The 8,948-nt window shown below is 65.4% G+C and overlaps 2 long non-coding RNA genes across 2 annotated transcripts; both read left to right on the forward strand.

Moving 5' to 3' along the window:
• The first annotated feature begins 1,004 nt into the window (after positions 1 to 1,004).
• On the forward strand, positions 1,005 to 4,236 carry LOC144240314 (uncharacterized). The gene is made up of 3 exons (XR_013337678.1): positions 1,005 to 1,117; positions 3,709 to 3,849; positions 4,117 to 4,236. It is a non-coding gene; the product is annotated as an uncharacterized LOC144240314 (long non-coding RNA).
• Positions 4,237 to 4,273: 37 nt separating this feature from the next.
• Positions 4,274 to 7,041, forward strand: LOC144240349 (uncharacterized). The gene is made up of 2 exons (XR_013337685.1): positions 4,274 to 4,320; positions 6,875 to 7,041. It is a non-coding gene; the product is annotated as an uncharacterized LOC144240349 (long non-coding RNA).
• The last annotated feature ends 1,907 nt before the right edge of the window (positions 7,042 to 8,948 follow it).

Consider the following 8,948-nt stretch of genomic DNA (forward strand, 5'->3'; position numbering starts at 1 on the left):
TGTTCCATCCTCCTGCCCAGCCTCCAGGCTCTGTGGGTGGCAGCCCCCCCCGCCCCCCGCCGACAGGGAGGCACACTGGGCACACGCACTTGCTTTCTGGCCTTACCCACCTGCCCCTCCCTGCGCCTCGGAGCTGAGGGCCCCCGTTCCTGCCTCCCTCCCGTGGGCTGTGGCAGCGCAGCGCTGGTGACCCAGCCCGTCAGCCCTTGGGAACAGGAGCAGGCCCGGCGCTCAAGGCCTGTCGCCTGCCGTGTGCCCCGGGCATGCTTGGTGGGCCCGCATACCCTCACCCGGCCGCCCGGGGGCCCAGTTCCCGGGGGCTGGAGAAGTGAGGCAGCGCAGGCCTGGCCCGGCTCAGAGGCGACCCCCAGCCCGGGGTCTGCCGCCTCCAGGGCTGCTGTGGGGGGGCCCCTGTGCCCAGGTCTTCGCGGCTCAGCCACGTCACCGTCCTCACCTCCTTCCTCCCCGCGGGGGGCGTGCTTGGTGGCTTGGTCACTTTCCGGGGACCGAGGGAGGGCACAGCAGGCATGAGCAGACCTGTCAGGGCCAGCGCTGCGCACCCCGGCCGGTATCCTGAGCACACGGTCCGTGGCCCACGCTCAGCCCGAGCCTGAGGACCTGGGGGCAGCTGGGGGCACGTTCCGCGCCCCGCCCATGGCGCAGCCACCCCCACGCCCCACAGGGCCCAGAACCCGCGGTGTCCCCCTCGCTCCCTGGGCACTTTAGAAAGTGGACTCATTTGGCCTGTGGTTTCTGAGTGGTTTTGGCTCACAGGCACCCAGAGGCTCAGCCCTGCTGGGGAGTCCCCCGCCCCCGCCCCCAGCCGCCAGGAGCCCGAGGGGTGGACCGGCTGGCAGCCCCGGCATTGGCTGGCAGCCGTCACCCTTCACGCCCCCGCAGCCCCTCCTGCCACCCATTTCCTAAATGGGCCTCCTGGCTGGGAAGCCTTGCGAAGCTGCCAGGCTCAGAGGGCGCTCCTCTGAGTCCCCGGGGCCGCCCCGTGGGTTCGGGCAGGAAATCAGGGAATTGACCGTTCCTGCACCGCTTGGCTCGCCTGCAAAGCAGAAGACGGAGTGGGCTCCTGGACACGAGCCCCGGGGCCTCCTCGCGCCGAGAGGTACGAGCTTTGTGCCCTCCCTCCCTCCGCGGGAAGGCCTGGCGCGGCCAGCACGGCCTCTTGGGCCAGGAGGGGCACAGCTCTGGGGCCAGGCGAATGGGGGGCACCTGTGACCCTAGAAGGACGTCCCTCTTGGTTTCAGTTTTCTGCTTCACGGGCTTCCTTTCACTTACTCATCAGGCATTAATTGAGCACCTACTGTGTGTTTGGTGCTGTTCTGGCCAGTTCCCCTGGTCTGTCCCGCCCTTAACCCTGCTGCCCCCTGCCTGCAGGCCTCATGCATCTCCCCCACCAGGCGGACGGCCCAGGCCACACCGTGTCTCTGCCGTGCAAGCTCGGCACCTCCCACCCGCCCAAGCCCCGGCCTGTGCCTGCCCCTCCAGCAGGGTGAGCCGGCCTGAGCACGGTGCTGTCCCTGCAGCGCCCGGCCCTGAGTCGGGCAGCCTGCCAGGTCTAGCGGTGGGGAGGTGACACTCTGGCCCCTCTGCCGGGTGAGGCTGAGCGCCCTAACACAGCAGAGCAGGGCCTGGACGTGCCCGCGCTCCTCTCGCCTGTGATGCAGAGGTGGGGGGTGGTGGCCGTGTCGCTCTGTTGCGGGCACCTCGTCGGGCAGCCGGGTCTCTCCTCCAAACTATCCATGACTGCCCTGGGAGGCAGATGGGGCTCTGCCCGTTTTACAGATGAGGCAAGTGAGTCAGACTCCTTGACCATTTGCCTCAGGTCAACGGAGCCTGGAGCGGCCGAGCTGGTTCGAGAGCCTGGTCTTTGCCAGGAAGGCCATGCTTTGGCGTCCGCACGGCGCAGGAGCCCGCCTCTCCCCGTGCCGGGGGCGCCCCTTAGGGGCTCCTGGGCCCTCAGTCCGTCGTTCCTGCGGGCAGCACTCCGGGACGGGCCCCAAGCTGGCCTTGGCCTTGGCTCCTGCAGATGCCAGGTCTCCTTGCCCCAGGGGCCCTTAATTAACTCTCTGGGGAGCAGGGCTCCCTGCTCCCGTCCGCGGGCGGTGCTAACCTGCGCCTCCTCCAGCCAGGTCCCCAGGAAGTGAGCCGGGGAGCTGTGTGTACCCACGTGCCTGGCACCCTGTGGGTGCGCAGACACACCTGCCCCAGCGCCACGCAGACACGGGGCACCCCGGGCACCCATCTGGGGACACAGGTGCACAGGCACCCTAGCCGGCTCACACACGCAACCCACATCTGGAGGCTCAGGCTGTGGCCGGGAGCCGGGCACACCCGCGGTGAGCTTTGAGGTGACCCACTGGGAGCCGGCGCGGCAGGCAGCCCGGGTGCCCTCCTGCGCAGCCCCTCCCGCAGCCGGGCCTCCCTTCGTGAGGCGCGTGTGTGTTTCAGTCCGTTGTACGGGCAGAGGCTCTCACAGCACTTCAGGCTTGTTTACTGAGCTGAGCAAGAACACTGTGTCTCCTCTGCAAGCCAGGCTTCCAGAAGGATCAGGAACGTGCCCGTCTCTGCATTGGCCGACTGTGCGCTATGCCAGCAGCAGCCCCTGGCTCCTTAAAGGGACAGCTGGGTGCGCCCCAGAGCAGGACACGCGGGGTTGGACGCAGGCCGGGCGGCCGCACTGTCCCAGGGCCAGCACAGAGCCCCCCGTGCAGGGGGCTGCAGGGGAGGTGTGGGGGGGTCCTGGTCTAGGGGGATGGGTGGGCCCCCTGGGGACCCAGTTCCCCACTCCTCCACCACCCAATCCCTGGGCTCTTGCTGATTTGGAGAACGGCCTTGGTCTTGGTTTTCCCAGATGGCCTCTTCCTGGAGCCCCTTCCCTGCCCAGAGCCTCCCTCCGGCCCCACCAGGTTCCAGCCTTGTTCAGCGACGTCCAGCAAGGCTACTGAGTGACCCCTTCCCCCTCACCCCTTCTCGCTCCCGGACCTGTACCCAGGCCCCACTGCCTCCTGAGCTCGAGGCCCTTTTGAACATCAGCCTTGTTGGCAGGTGCAGGTCCACTGCATGTGAACTTAGGCAAATGAAGGCCAAGTCCACCTCATTCCTCCAAGGTCAGAGGAGGTTTGCCAGGGACACACGCACTTCAAAGAAGACAGACAGACAAGCTGGCAAAGCCAACTCCAGGGGGCATGGTTGGGTGGGGAAGTGAGCAGAGGGACCATGTGGTTGTGCTGAGTGCCATACTGAGCTTCCTGGCAGCCATGGCAAAAAAGGGAAATATGACCAAAGAGAGGCTCTTTCTGTTCAAGAGAGAAGCCTTTATTGACATTATTTGGAGGATCTGTAATCCACGCCTGGGGGCAGGGGGTCTGAAGAAGATGCAGCCTACATTCCTTCTGGGGGTCTTGCTTCTTGGCCTTTCTTCAGTCTCTTACTCTGCTTGCTGTGCTCACAGGTGACTTTGACCTTCACCCAGGGTATCCAGGCCCCAGCAGAAGGCAGAGGCCGTGGCCAGGCGGCCTCAGGCCAGAGGTCACAGGGGGCTTTGGGCTCAACACATGCTGGGGAACCCCTGTGTGTTCTCCTCCGGGGCCTCTGCTCCCTGGGGTGTGAGGCGGGATGGGGAGCCCGGGCTGAGGGGTGAAGCACTCAGGGACTGAGTGAACACAGACAACGCCACCCTGACCCTGTCCTCAGGGGCCACTGGCTTGCCCTGCGACCTTGGAAACTTCCTGTGTCCCAACCCAGCAGTGGCCGGAGATCACAGTGGGGCCCTAAGCTGCAGGATGACCCACTGAAGCCTCAGGTTTTCCTTCCCACGCGGCTCTGAGACATGAGGTTAGTAACTCCCAGCTGCGGTGAGAGGGCCCTTCACGGTGGGCGTGCCCAGCCCCTGAGGGTTTCGGGGCCCCCGGCGATGGTCACTCTTGTGCTGGAGGGCGGAGTCTTTCCCGGGGTCTGGAAATCGCTCACATGCCCTTGAGGCTTCCCTGGGCCCACGTGGGTGCCTGTTACTCCATCTCGCTCCGGTGGATGTACCTGGCGGGGTGCCCCAGCAGATGCTCGATAGCTGGCAGGGTGCCCCAGCAGCCGCTCTGTACCCAGGTGGATGCTCCAGCGGGTGCTCCATACGCAGGTGAGTGCTCCCCCAGTGGGTGCTCATACCTGGGCGGTGCTCTAGCGGGTGCTCCGTACCCGGGGGATGCTCCAGCAGGTGCTCCATATGCAGGTGAGTGCTCCCTCAGCGGGTGCTCATACCTGGGGGTGCTCCGTACCCGGGGGGTGCTCCAGCGGGTGCTCCATATGCAGGTGAGTGCTCCCCCAGAGGGTGCTCATACCTGGGGGGTGCTCCCCCAGCAGAGCCCGGTGCCCGCTCCTGGGCTGCCATGTACTCTCTGAGGCCTGTCCTCCCTCAGCCCCAGCGCAGCGCTGGGGACGGGGGAGCCCGGGACCTGTGTCTGGTGACCTGAGGGATGGGGGCTGTGGACCCCGGGTCTGACCCCAGCCCTGCTCAGGGCTTCCCTGTCCCTTTTTCTTGGCTGCAAACACCCTGTTCTTTCCCTAATTCCTAGCACCCAGGTAGCCTCGCCCCTCTCCTTCCCTCCTCCTCCATCTTGCCCACCTGCCTGGTGCTCTGAAGTCCCCCTCCCCCAACAGCCTGCCTGCAGCCCACAGGCCAGTGACCCCAGCCTGAACACAGGGTGGCCAGGCCAGGCCAGGCCCGGGGAGGCGATGCACTTTCCAGCTGGCCTTGCGCTTGCCCTGCCCGGTCGGTGCAGGTGGAGGGGGGATGGGGCACCCAGAAGCTCTGACAGGTCTGCTCTTTGCTGTGCCCACAGAGGCAGCGACAAATGGCTTGGTTTCCAAGTCCCTGAGTCACTGTGAGGCCAGCAAACGGGTTTGTGCTGAGTTGTTGGGCTCTGGAGACGAGGGGTAACCAGCCCCCTGGGGAGGACCGGAGACCCCGGCCTTCCTGGAGGAGGACATGCCCGCTCCGTGCGGCTGGCCTCTGTGGCCCCACTGGGGCTGGTCCAGGAAGTGCTGGCGCGCCCATTTGGCAGGCAGGTAAACTGAAGCCGGGCGGACGCTGAGAGTGGCCCTGGGGTGCGGCCTGCTGGGGTTGTCTCCGAGGGTGACCCTTCCGACGGGCACCGTGGCCCAAGAGGGCTGCACACCATCCTGCCTGTGTCCCACACGCTCTGAGTCCCCAGATCTCGCCGGGGTTTGCGGCCCGGGGAGCTCACCGCACCCTGGGGTTTTGTCCTTAACACATCGCCCTGCATGTTCACGCTAGGGTGTCAAGATGGCAGGGGCTTGTCCACTCCTGCTTCTACTTATTCACAAGAGCTCATCAGAAGGACTTTGCCCCCAATCTGACGGCCTCCTTGTCTTTCATCTGACAAACAGGAAGCTGTGAATTTTGCCAGAAAAAGGCCAGAGGATCGGCCCCGGCCGCCTCTCTTGAAGCTCACCTCTGGGCTCAGAAGACGGGAGGGCGGGGAGGGGGGACACCGTGCGGGGTGGGGGCCTGGAGCCTGGGCTTGTGGCTTCTGGGGTCTCCGTGGAGCCGGCCTGGCCACTCCGCGCTGCGTGCCCATGCACCAGGCCTCAGTTTCCTCATCCGGATTAGCTGTAGCCATTTGATGCCCCTGCAGTGGCCCCGCCCCAAAGCACGGCTGAGCCCCCGTGACTGGGTCCCGTTCTGGAAGCCCAGCCCTCTGTGGGCTCGGTGGTGAGCACATCCTCGGGCTGGGGACCCTCTGGCTGAGGCTGGAGCAGGGCCTCGAGGGGGGCGGGGGTCTGCGGGTCTCAGGCTGGGGGTGTGGAGTCGGGTGGGAAACGCAGGCTATCCGTGTGCTCCAGCTGGGGAAACTGAGGCTCAGAAGTGCGGCGGCTCCTGTAGGCACAGAGGTGGGCTCCTTTGGCAGAGCTCCCTGCGCAGGGCAAGGGTGCGCGGGACCGAGGATCCCCGTGTCGGGAGGGGTTTGCTCTGTGGTTTGCTCTCGTGGGTTCCAGGGGGGAGGGCTTGAGTCCTGGCCTCTGTCCCCTCCCCGGGCCCCTCAACACTGCAGGGCTGTTCTGGCCCAAGCGATGGAACCCTGGGTCATGGATTCCACTCCGACCCCTGCTTCGCGTCCTGCTGGTGGGCGGCTGCTCCCGGTCTCCCTGCTCTGACCCCTCCCGCCCAGGCTGCCTGATTGAGCACAGCCAGCGAGACTTTCTGGAAAGAGCATGTTCTCCACGGGGAGCTGCAGGGCGAGTGGGGGCTGACCAGAGGCGTCCCTCCCCCCTCCCCCTGCTGGGGCAGCCCGCTCTCTCCCCGGAGCCCTCCCCTCGCTCCGTCCCTGAGTAGCTCCCCAGCTCCGGGGCTGGGCACATGGTGGCATCGGATCAGGCCGTCTCTGAGCCAGGCCCGGGCTGTCGGGGTGAAGCCCCCCACCTCCCTCTGTGCCGTAGGGACCACAGCCCCGTGCCGGGAGCCAGGAGAGAGCCCCGTGCTCGCTTTGAGCTTGGCTCACAGAGGACAACTTACTAGCTGGGTTGTCTCTCTGTGCCTCAGTTTCCCTTCTGTAACACGGGGATAATCATCTGAGCTGCCCCCGGGCAGAGCCTTCCTGGAAGTTCAGAGCCCAGACTGGGAAACGAAGGCCCCCCGAGGACAGTCCCCCTCACTCTGATGCTTGTCCTTCAGTCCCATCCAAGGGCGAAGCCGAGCCGCTGGCTGGTGTGCGCCGGCCTCGCAGCCCTCCCGCCATTGCCCTGCAGACAGCAGTCTGTGAGGAGCCTGATTTAAGAGACTGCAAGTGAGTGGGGCGCCAGGGGGCTCGGTCAGTTAAATGTTTGACCCTTGGTTTTTGTTCAGGTCATGATCTCATGGTTCGTGAGTTCAAGCCCCGCATCTGCTCGGCGCTCACAGCTGCTGACTGTGCGGAGCCTGCTTGGGATTCTCTCTCTGCTCTTTCTCTGTGCCTTCCCCGCAAGTGCTCTCTCTCTGTCTCTCTCTCAAAAATAAATAAAAACTAAAAAAGGCCTCAGTGAGCATCATTAAAGTGGTGGAGGTTTGGGGTTCCCTGAGGCAGTCGCTAGTACTCTGGCCTTGGGGGTCCCCACAGAAGGCACAGCAGGTGATGGCGGTGCGGGGCTTCATCTCCCAGGCCGTGAGGAATCTGGGCCTGTCCTTCCTGGGGCGATGGGGAGCCACCGAAGGTGAGAAGCAGGGGGCAGCATCGAGTGTCTGTCGGGATCCCCTCTCTCCTGACTTGTCAGCTGGCTCCCCGCTTGCCCCTGCTCTTCCCTGGGTGAGGCTGGCCGGTGCGCCCCCAACCCCACGGAGGTGAAAGGCAGGGTTCAGGAAGACCCCAGTACTGAGTCCCTCCCTGCCTGGAAGAGTGTCGGGGCGGGGGGCTTCTCCCAAACCACGTGCGCGCAAGAGCCTGCCCTGGACCCTCACCCCTGCCCCCGCTGGCTGCCCCCCTCCTGGCCCCGATCTGCCCCTTACCAGGTGGGTTTTACTTTCCATCTTGAACGCGTCCTGCCATGCTCAGACGCGGAACAGAGGGGCGCCCCGCTCACGGGGAGGTCCCTGTGCTTGGGGCCAGGCTTGGCTCGGACGCGGCCTCCCCCCTACACGCGGTGGGACCTGGCACAGGGCACAACTCCCCTGGGAACCTCAGTTCACTCGGCAGGTCAGGGGCAATGCTGGGTTTGTGCAGACGGGGCTGGGGCTCGGATCAGGGCTCCAGGCTGGTGGACGCCACCCCCGGGGGACCCAGAGGCAACCGCAGTAGGGTGGAGGCAAGCCCGGAGGCAGAGCTGNTGGGTGACCCTGGCCTCGGGCTCTCCGATGCCCGCACCTCACACTTCTCCCAGCCCCTCCCGCCCAGGGGACCCCCATACTACCTTCATAAACCCCACTAACTCAAGGCCATGTCCCTGACTTGCTCTCAAGGCCCCACGGCTCCCCGGAGTGTGGGGGCCCCCAGTCCACCCCCTGGAAGGGCCCAGACAGCGGAGAGAGGCCTCTGAGAAATGTCCGGCGTCGCCCAGAGGAGGCAGGGACTGCACACCCTCCCTGCTTGTTGATCCTGTGCAAGTTTCTCGCAGGTGCGGTTTTGTTGTTTATGAGGTGGCTCGAAGCCAGCCATTGGGGGGCACATGCCTTCCTGGCTGGGGACACACTCCTTCTGGGGGAGCAGAGGCTGGGAGTGGGGGCCTGGTGGGGAATCCCCCCCCCCCGCGAGTGAAAGCGCCAGGGCGGGGCGGTGGGGGGCTTGGAAATACCACAAACCAGAGAGATTTCAGAGAGGAAGCCTCGTCCTGAAGCTGCCCCTCGGGTGTGATTCCCACGCTCCATTCAATTCAGAGATGGCTCATTAGGCGCCTACTGTGTGCAAAGCTGAAATTTCCCAAGTGCAAGGGGGACACCCTGGGGTGCTGCGGCTGGGGGGGTTGCGACCCTGCAGGGCACGTCTGACCGCACTCTGGTGTCCTGGGCCCCCTTTTGGAGGGAGAAGGACGAGAGCTCGAATGTCATGGACACTCTAGCAAGTGCCCGATTCGCTGCGGCGCGTTGTAAGTGCGCTCTCACCAGGAAGATGCCCTAGGAGGTGACAGCTGCTGTTCCCATCCCACAGGTGTGCAAGGCCACGGCGCTGGGGCGACAGGGCGGGAGTCCCCGCCAGGTCTCGTCATTAGCAGGCCCGCCCCTCGCCAGCTCCCCACCCCCTGCGGGTGAGGAAGGGGAGCATCTTTACAGGCGGTGTGCGGGGTCACTGGGGCCCAGGGCCGGGGCCAGGGGCTGCTTACACTCTGTAATTCCCACGTCACGTCTTGCTCACATGTGTTATTTATGTCTTCGCGGTGAGCACGTGTTGCCTTCTCGTCGGCAAAGCTCGTTCCGCTGGGTAAAGGATGGAGAAAGCCCCGGACGACAGCCC

Source organism: Crocuta crocuta, unplaced genomic scaffold (assembly GCF_008692635.1).
Source record: "Crocuta crocuta isolate KB4526 unplaced genomic scaffold, BGI_CrCroc_1.0 scaffold458, whole genome shotgun sequence".
In the NCBI taxonomy this organism is placed as follows: domain Eukaryota; kingdom Metazoa; phylum Chordata; class Mammalia; order Carnivora; family Hyaenidae; genus Crocuta; species Crocuta crocuta.